Source organism: Xylocopa sonorina, chromosome 10, assembly GCF_050948175.1.
Source record: "Xylocopa sonorina isolate GNS202 chromosome 10, iyXylSono1_principal, whole genome shotgun sequence".
NCBI classification, from domain to species: domain Eukaryota; kingdom Metazoa; phylum Arthropoda; class Insecta; order Hymenoptera; family Apidae; genus Xylocopa; species Xylocopa sonorina.
Genome location: NC_135202.1, coordinates 4,914,958 through 4,925,032, shown reverse-complemented (window position 1 = coordinate 4,925,032; position 10,075 = coordinate 4,914,958).

Here is a 10,075-nt window from a genome sequence, read left to right as displayed (position 1 = left end):
CGCGATAAAAGTTCGACAGGAATGTTTGGACAGTTCCGTCCGTGGCGATACGATCGATCTGTCGCTGATAAACCGTGGCGCGGTTGTTCCACCAGTTCGTATTTATGTACGTACACCACGCCACGTCCGCCATCGACGGTTCGTGGAGAACGACCCGCGCGAACCTTCCAGCCGAGTCGCTCGCGAAGCCCTAGCTGCACGCTTTCAGAGCAGAACCGTGGCTGGATCGGGGACTTTCGAGTTACGAAACACGTTCCAGTTGGGAACAGCGGAAAGTTCGCGGACGAAAGCGTAGCCTGACATTAGCTGGTTACTTGGTAAATGTTAATTAACCGACAGAGAAACGGAGCTTACGTATTAATCGTTCGATTCTCCAATAAGTAGGGGGTGACCTTTTTACTTCGAGAATTGATCGGCGTTGGAAGCATGCTTGGCGGTATCGTTTAGAACCGGAAAGGTATTTATCGATAGAGGAAAGGTGATTATGGAAGTCAGGAATTAATGACTTTACACGTAACACCAGAAAATCCAATGAAACAGAAAATTATTGTGAAATTCACCGCGCGTTTGCGATACCAACGCATTGTTTTTTGCTTATCGTTGTTCAAGAATAATGGCGGATTACGGAAAGCGTAATATGAATGGTGCCGTTAAGCACGCGTTATAAAGTAATTAACTGGTGTTTAAACGTCAAAGATTGGAATCGCATTGGAGGTAGAACAGAAAACAATGTATCAATTTCTGTTGCTGGAAGAAAGGAACATTTCTCGAACGACGTGCTCGATTGGAAACGAATTTACGAGCCATTCTCCCTTGGAATTAAGCGTAAGCGTCTTCTGCGAATCTTTTTGTACCTAAATCTCGCGCCCAGCATGGCAACAACGAGGCCTGTCAGATAACGATTTTAAGAGTAAGTAGCAATAAATTGTTTTCTGATAAAGTGTTTGAGGAGCGTCGCTATAATCTGGATCGCTCTGATTGCTGTGCATCAGCGACAGTTTTTCAATCGATAAATAAAAAGCACTGTGACTTCAGAGAATTTCAACCGAATAATCCATGAGAATGGCCGAAAAGTTTTCTCGGTTAATCCGTCGAATTGATTTCCCCAAATGCTACAGATTACATTTACCGATAATACCTTACGTTTTACCAATAATAAAACGCCCTCATTGTTTAATCGAATTATTAATAAATTTCTAACCCATTGAACGGAGCACGACTGTAAAGATAATTAGATTCGATTCTGTTATTCTATTTAAGGGAAAGTCGACGGAAAAGCTGAAGTTTTACAAGCTCGAACAGCGAATGTACAAATAGGGCAGGATAAAAATTTGATCGGTGGGTATACGTCACGTTATCGACGAATCGGTTGCTTAAAACGCCTGACTTCGTAACACCTAGGACGTGAAATATAAATCCCTTGAAACGCTTCGCACCGGCGTCAGAAATGCGTTTCAATATTCCAACACGTTTAATGTAGCGCGACACTGTTCGGCTTCCATTTACGTCAAACTATGGGGATCTATCAATATTCGTCTATAATACTTCAAAAACCTACCCTCGTGGAAGTGTAACTCGGGAAATCGCGGCTGCAAACAAGATTATCTAGAAAAGTCCAGTCGCTTCGAGTGCTCCGAGTCGTTCAATTTCGTTGGCTCGTCGGAGACTGTTGGCCACGCGTCGTCCGTGTCCAGCTGAAAGTCACTGGCTATATTTCTCGCTGAAATAACTTGTATAAACAGCGAAAAGTGATTTATAAAACACGATGCCGCGCGTACAACGAGCGTGTACGTAGACAACACTTTAAGTAACTAAAACTGAAAATGCAGACTTCAAGAGGTACACAGAAAGCCATTTGTTACTCGCTCTCGGAGCCAATGCGCGTTGAAAAGTAGAACCAACTAGAAACTACAGGAAAAGAAAAACAAACGGAACGATCATTCAAAAACTTTCGATTTTACTATAAAACGTGTTCGCGGTTCGAGCAAGAACGAAACTTCTAATCTGGCCTTTTCGAACGGTTCGCGAAACCACCCGTTTCCCCGACCCGCGCCGTCCCCAAACGCAAACACAGAAACCGCTGATTACCTCGAAAGAAGTATAGCGCTCGGTCTCGCGTGGCCGTGGTTTCCCCGCGAACAAAAAAAAAAAGAAAAGAAAGGGGCGCAATAATAATCTCGGATGATTTCCCAGACGATTTACAGCGGCGGTCGACCGCGGTGGCGGCCATTTGAAATTCCGAAAGTTGAATTCCGAGATGAAAGAACGTCGAAGGGAAAAGCGACGCGGCGTTTTATCGCGGAGGGCGCGACGGGGAAAACAGGGGAAGAGTTTTATACCCGGCAGTGCCGAGCGAAGGATGATCTCGCTATCTGTCGATCGCGTATACGACCACGTCCCGTGGAGCGGTGCCATTTTCGAAGGGGAGACGAACAAATCTGCACTACGAGTTCCGGATAAAAGGAACGATTTGCAAACTTGCCTCCTGCCTGCGCGTATGAGGCTGCCACGTATACATTACCATCCGAAAGTTTGAGCGTGTGTGTAGACGGAAGTGTGCTCTTAACCCTCTCGCTACTAACGGTGACTATCGTCACCTAGCGTTTTACGCCCGCTGTGCACTTACGGTGACTATCGTCATCCAACGTTTGATGCTTAGTGCGCAGCGACGATGACTTTAGTCACCCGTTAAATTTTGCATTTGTTCGTAACGTTCGCGGAGCAGAACATATGTGTTATTTCTTTGAGTGCGTCTAGGTGCATTTGGATTGCTGACGTAACGAAAAAGTTAGCATTGCGCTTTCATTGCGATAATAACGAGTTATTCGGTCTTTGTGTCTGTTAGAGATTGCTGCGACCAAATTTATGACTGGGTGGCAAATAAATGCTATTTTTGAGAAAGCAGAAATTTAACTACACCATCTGAGCCCAGTTGGTGACGAGTGTCCTTGCTGTGCGAGGCTCGCGTGACACAGCTGTCTGATCGGAAGTGTCTTCGTCTACTGCGGTCGTAATAGCGCGCGTTTAGTTAAATTCGCGAGACAAGTGGACTTAGAATCTTTGGCGTAGGAAAAGTACTTCTCTAATTTATAGACATTTTCATTTATGTATAAAGAGATATTAGACTGTATGATTTGTGTTTAAATGCGAAAAGAAAGAGTGTCGAGTACGTCCAAACCATTGAATGAAACGAGTAATTGTGTGGAAAACAAAAATGAGTGGTTAACTCGCAAATTTCGTGAATTATTCAACCTTCGTGTGTGGAATTCGCGAGCCGTGAAATATTTCCGGGGATTTTCGCGGAATTAACTAACGCGGATGGTGTCAAGGAATTTGCATCGAAGCTTGCCTCTGTGTGGAAGAAATTGCGTGAAACCTGGCGAATTCGAAACGATAATTCGGGAATTGACCATCTTCACCACGGACTTACGTAATCCGCCAATTTTTACGAGTTTCTATACATGTTTCAATAAATTTTATTTTACGAACAATGACGGTACGAATATTTATACAACTGACTGTACACTGTGCGTAATATACATGGTATCAAGGTTCTCAGTTTCTGCTCACTGACGAAATTGTAAAGAATCTTCAGAAATAAATCTCCATTTGAAGAAGCAAAAATTATCAAAACGCATTAAAGTGTTACTTTTAATACGACACGGGGGATCATTTCGTAACGCGAAGTGGAACAGGAGAATGCTCTTCGCCACACGCTTAATGAAACCTTCCTTTGTCATCATATCGTGTACCCTTTCGCGGTAATCCCGCCGAAAAATTTCTGGCGGACGCGAAATAAAAATGGCCAACCGTCGCCTCCTCCATTTAGGTCCTCGCGGAATACAAAAACCAGGCGAAACTGTGCAAACAGACAGCCCCTTCCGCTTACGAAAACCAGCGCAAGAAGGGAATCCCTGCCGAATAACTCAATCGACATAGAAAGTCGTTCGACAAACAAAAGACTTCTGGGCTTCGATTCACTGTTCCGGTAATCCGATCAACCGGTTCCTTTTCTCCCTGCGACTCTTCTAAGATACGATCAGTACATCCACGGCGGGAAGGGAAGCGATGTTCGCCAGAAATTCGTTTCCTCGTGAACATTTTTTTAGAACATCTATGCGATCTGGTAATTGCGACTAATAATGCGTTTGATGATAATTATAATACCAAGAGTGGAGACACAATTCATTAAGAGTGTTTAAAATTAAAAATACCAAACTTGTGGTTGTGAGAAACTTTGTACGTGTATAATGATGATATTTTAAAATACATTAGAATATTTTAAACATTTTGCAAAGTGTTAGACACTGTTAGCAAATTTAATTTCTTTACTCCAATTTTGCGTACCGTTCCATGCGATATTTCTAAGAAATTAAAAATGAAAATTACAACGACGATAGAACGTCCAAGAGGGGTAGTTTATACCCAATTAATTAAAATTCAGCCAACGGATTAATGGAACGCGTTTTCCAGGCGGCGATCGTTGAAATGAAGGAAGGCAGAGGATCGTTTTTCCGAACCGCACAAAGCGACAGAATGGACCTTTAGCGGGCGGGTATTTCGTTCTCGCGAGAGCGTTTTTAAACTGCGTTTCGATTTTCGCACGGCAATCGGTCAATTTCGAGAGCAGCAATCGAAAAGGGAAAAATAACGGCGGGCAAATAAGCAGGCGAGCGTGCGCGGGAGCAACCGGGCAAACAAACAAACAAACGAGCATGCAAACAAACGGGTAAACGAACAAAAATCGAAGCCGCGAGGTCGTTATTGCGACTCACAACGATGTAATACCGCCAGGAAAAGCGATATCTAGTACTCTCTGTCAATACACGCCGTTAGCTTATCGTAGGCCGCTTTATTGCGACGCGATCGCGTGCTAGCATCGACGAATACCTTTTTTTCTTTTTTTTTCCCCCACCAGCGCGACCGCACGGTTTCACATAACGGGCAACGAATCAACATTTACCAATACATTAAGGGTGGATTTCCACCTGAAAGGTCTACGGAATTGAAATTTGTTTAATTTACCAGCGATCATTAAAGAAATCGACGGAGCTACGGATTTTTCACGATTACTCGCTTTTCATATCTGGACCTCGTCTCGAGTAGGCGCAAACTGCAAAGGATTTAAAAGCAGCTATCCTGATAACTCGCTTAGCTCTTTAAATTCGTTCGTTTCAACGAAATCGTGCGATACAGATGAGAAAATTTAATTTCGAGAAAAACGCGTTTAGATCTCGGCCATATTGGTACCAGCACTCTCCAGTTCGAACTAGAGCTGTTGATTCTACCCAGGTATCTGAGATACTCGGTCAATAATTGTGTCGGACCGCGTGAAGCAGTGGTGGGTATCTCGGGACAATCGAGTACCTCAGATAGCCTGATCGGCTATTCATCTAGGAAATTTCTACCTTTACGAATTCCTGTAAACCTTCGTCGACAGTAACTCAAGCTCAAGAAACTCGTATCTACAATCTGCTTGCAAAATTCGCTAACTTGATCGAATCTACTACTGCAAGTCCTTCGTCAGACTCTTCAGAAAATATTTAGTACGTCTCCTCCACGCGAACTTCAGTCAACTTTCTGTTAACACAAAACATCTTTGTCAACGTTGCGAATAAATCAAAACACCACGGCGTGTCGACGTCCAAGCCCACGTCGAAGCTCAATTGGTCGCGTGGCGAAGAGGATCTGAAATTTCCCCCCAAAAAATCCTTCAACGCCACGCGCTCGAGCAGTTTTACACGATCGTAAAGCAGAGGCTGGAAATAATCAAGTTTTTCGTAGCGCAATGCAACCGAACGGGCCGTTAAATCTAACGGAATCGATAGAGGCAAAGTCGCCGCGTGCGCCCCGGCCTCGGCGAATGAAATTAACAGAGAAGCGCGACCACGACGGGAAGGGATGCTATTGGGCAAACTTGGTAAGCTCGCGTCAGGTTCAATATAGTCGGGGTGGTACGGCTACGGCTATCTACCCCTCTATATGTGTACCGTTTTAAGCCCGCCGTTTCAAACATTTGGCCAACGGGTGATTATATTACACGAGCGCGTAACCCCGTGATGCAGCGGCCGATGCACTCGAGGCGCGGTCGCCCCGACGCACCCCCATCCTCCCACGTTTCGTTCGATTTACGGTCTAGGTCATCGTTATCGAATCATTTCGCTCGCTGCTGTCACGATTGTTCGCTATTTTTTTATCGCGTCCACCGCCGCGGGTTTCGAGAGCCGCGTGAACTGACGCGTCGCTGGGGCGACGTTCGCCGCGATTCGAACGTTTAACCGAGGGTGCGCGAGGGTTTTAACACGTTCGCGCGACTGCCTCGTTGTCCGTCGCGAAAAGACGCGTACGAATGGTTTTAAACTTAAACCCATTCGCCGTCAGGCAAATTTTAAAGAGTTCTGCCTTGGGCAAGATTCTGTTTTACATCTACAGTTTTTCCATGACAAGGTACGAGGTGTTTCGTAGTTGGTAGTTTCGATGCAGACGCTTGCCGCGAGATGATTCGTAGCTCGCACTGAACGGGTTAAATGAATTTAACGATCGAGCGATTTAATCGATACAATCGATGCGATTCGATTTGTTTTACGAGTTGAAGAGGATCGTAGATTTAAGAACCATAATGGTACTATGCGAACCTGGGCTGTTTTTAATTTTCGTTTAGCCGGGAAGCCCATCGCCGCGGGCATTGTCCGAGCGTATATCATCCGCAATTTGTTATCCACCCTCGACGCGTACCGCCGTTTCAATTTATCCTCCGCTTTACTTTCCTGCATTCCCGTTCGCGCCCGTATTTATTTGCATAGCGTTGTATTCGCCCCGGTATTATATGGTACCAGGGTAAAGCTCCTCTCGAGCTTGGTCGGCTTTGGCTTCCCCTCGACTCTACTTTAACGGTGAAAAGCCAAATGGCACGCTCCGCGCTGCTTGAGGGCCGCGCCGATCGAGAAGCGACGCTCTGCGCCGCGGTGCTCGTCCGCCGTCGATATCCATACGCGTTAATAAAAGTGCTCGAAACGATAATCGCGCTCAAGCTCCCTATTCGCGAGCGCGTTTTCTGAACGGGCGATAGGCTCGAAGGGGTAACGCGAATCCCTGTTCTCCCAACGATACGGTCAATAATTAAGGAGAAACAGAACTGACGCTACAAACGAAAGGGATACCACCGCGTTGGCGAAGACGCGGACTCTTTCTACTTACGCGCTGTTACTAGTGGCTGACTATTATCGATGTTTACTGCTGTCGTTACGACGCGCTCGATCAACGACTTCCGAATACTTGACTGGTAAATATTATAGTATTCTTTTCTGTTGTAGGCAAAAGAAAGGGAAAAAGGGACAATGAGAGGCTTGGGGCCCATATGTTTGACAGTCGCGTCAAGTAAGACGATGACCGGGTTTATGGCACGGACTTGGCCTACCGGAAAAGGACAGTATTGGATTTGAGAAGAACAGTGTGTTCGATTTGGAAGAGAGTGTTTTTTTCACTTGAGAAGAGTAGAGTTTTACTTGAGATAAGAGAGATTTTAAATATATTTTATTCCTTCAAGAACTGTGTCGTCTTCTTCTTATTTTGAATTTGCCTATCTCCGAATACCTGCGCCCAGCTCGGTTTCCCCTACACTGTGGAGATCGTTAACCAGTTAACTGTGGAATTTAGTTTCAAAAGATCACCACACGGTGCGGAATTAAATACAAGCAACGACGTGTATGCACGTCGAACGCAGGGCAAATGGTACTAATACATTTTACGAAAAACGAGGGATTACTATTTTGTTCGCTAAAGAAACTAACAATTCGTTTCTGAATACGTTATTCTCACTAAAATCTTGAAAATTGTCGAAAAATACTAAAATACGTAAACAAGAAAAATTGAAGATAGCAAGAATAAATAAGAAGAATAAGAAAATAGTTTACACAATTTCAAGCTATGTATATAAAGGGAACATAGCACCAAATAATATTCTTGTTACATTTTACTGAGATTTCGAGTTTTTATAGCGTTGAGCTCTGCTAGTATTAATTTCTGAAAATTAATAGGTATTCAGCTATGAATACAAAAGGATACATAGACTGTGGAAACATAGTACGCTATCTAAAGCGTGATTCACTACTGAAAATTTGTTAATTACGGAAACTTTCATCTCCTATTTAGGTAATTATTTTTAGACGTGGCGGGCAGCAAATTTCACAAAAACTCCTTTATTCACTAAGCTTTCTGATGATATAATCAGTTTTTTTATCCGCCGCACGGAAGCAAAGAAATCTTTTGTGAAATGGTGAAAACTGCAAAATGAACTGTACACGCGATCGTAGCACTCGAAGAATTAATTTCATTTTTAACCCTACAGGCGGTTTTCCGCAAAAAACTTGTAACGACCAATTTTACTACCCTAAGTGTCGGTTATCTTGTCGCATAAAAAAATTAGGAGGTTAACTTTTTTTTCCCTGGAGCCCTACAGGAATGAGGAGTAGAGTAGGAGGAGGGGTTTTTGAGAGAGCATTGGTTCTCCCTGACAGCCTTTGTAGGTAGCTTCTTATGCATACTAGAGCAAAACAGTACGAAACTGGAACTGGGAAGTCCATAATTCCACAGAAAAAGATGGTTTTTTTTACCTGTTTTGACAAAAGAGGAAATGTCCATGGCCACAGAGATATTATACTTAAAAAGTATACATTGCACAAGTAAAAAGGAAAAATTCAAGAAAAGGAGACTCGTCAGATTATATTTCACCCACAATATCAAATGGAAATAGGTGCTGCAACTCTGCAGTGTCCGTATGTGAGCTATCCCTGTCCCTCAAGAGACCCAATACTCTCTGCACCCCAGCCCAAGTTCAAGACCTCTTCGCCCTTGTAGAGCTCCAAGGAAAAAAAAAGTTAACCCCCTAATATTTTTACAAAAAATTGGCTGACAATTAGAATAGTAAAATCGGTCGTTAGAAATTTTCTGTGGAAAGCAACCTTTAAGATTGAAAAATGAAATTAACCCTTTGAGTGCTATGAACGCATATACAATTCACCTGCAGTTTTTACCGTTTCACACAAAATTTCTTTGTTTCCGTAAGACGGAATAAAAAAACTGATTATATCATCAAAAAGCTTAGTGAATAAAGAAGTATTTGTGAAATTTACTGCCCTCCACGTTTAAAAATAATGACCTAAATAGATCAAAGTTTTAGTAATTTACAAATTTTGCCTCCTGAGATAAGTTTAAACTATTATTACTCCACCTGCTTTCGAGTTTCAGAGTAAAATAGGGATTAGTATAGTAGCAAATTTATTGCTCTTCTCAATATTCTTTGTCAGTTTCCTCTAGTAAGTCTGCAAAAAAATCAAAATTCCAATTTTCTATCATTTTTGCAAATCGGACCCAGATCTGTACGAACTTTTTTGTTGCTCTTGAGGTGTAGTATCAGCTGTAACAACTTGTTACGCAAATAATGAATCACACTCTAAGTTAATTTTGTATCGGTTTTTCATTATTTTTAGAGGAATTGTAATATTTTTGATGTAAATATACCTTAGACTATTTAATTGCACCCATAGATATATAACACTATGTTATAACTATTTGTATTATATAAAACTTAACATTTGTTCTACTTTATCGTATATTTTAATAATTTTATTGTAACTTCTTGTATATTTCAGTAGTTTTATTGCAATTTATTGTATATTTTACTAGTTTCGTTGCAATTTTTTGTATATTTCCCGCTGTAGGGGTAAGAAAAAGAAAAATATATAAAAAAAGCTATAAGAAAGAGTGGGACAGATGATGTCGACCCTATTCTAGAACCCCTGGCGCCATCTCTATGAAAAGTGCTCAAACTGGTCGCTCAGCATTATCGACAGCGAAGTAAACTAATGAAAGACTACTAGCGCCATCTCTGCAGAAAATACTGAAACTAATGACTGAGCAGTTTCAGCGTTCATCCAAGAGATGGTGCAAGTAGTTCCTGAGTAGTTTACTTCGCTGTCGATAATTGTGTGCGACCAGTTTGAGCACTTTTTACAAAGATGGCGCCACAGGTCCCAGAGTAAGGTTGGTATTGTCTATCTCATTCTTTCTTATAGCT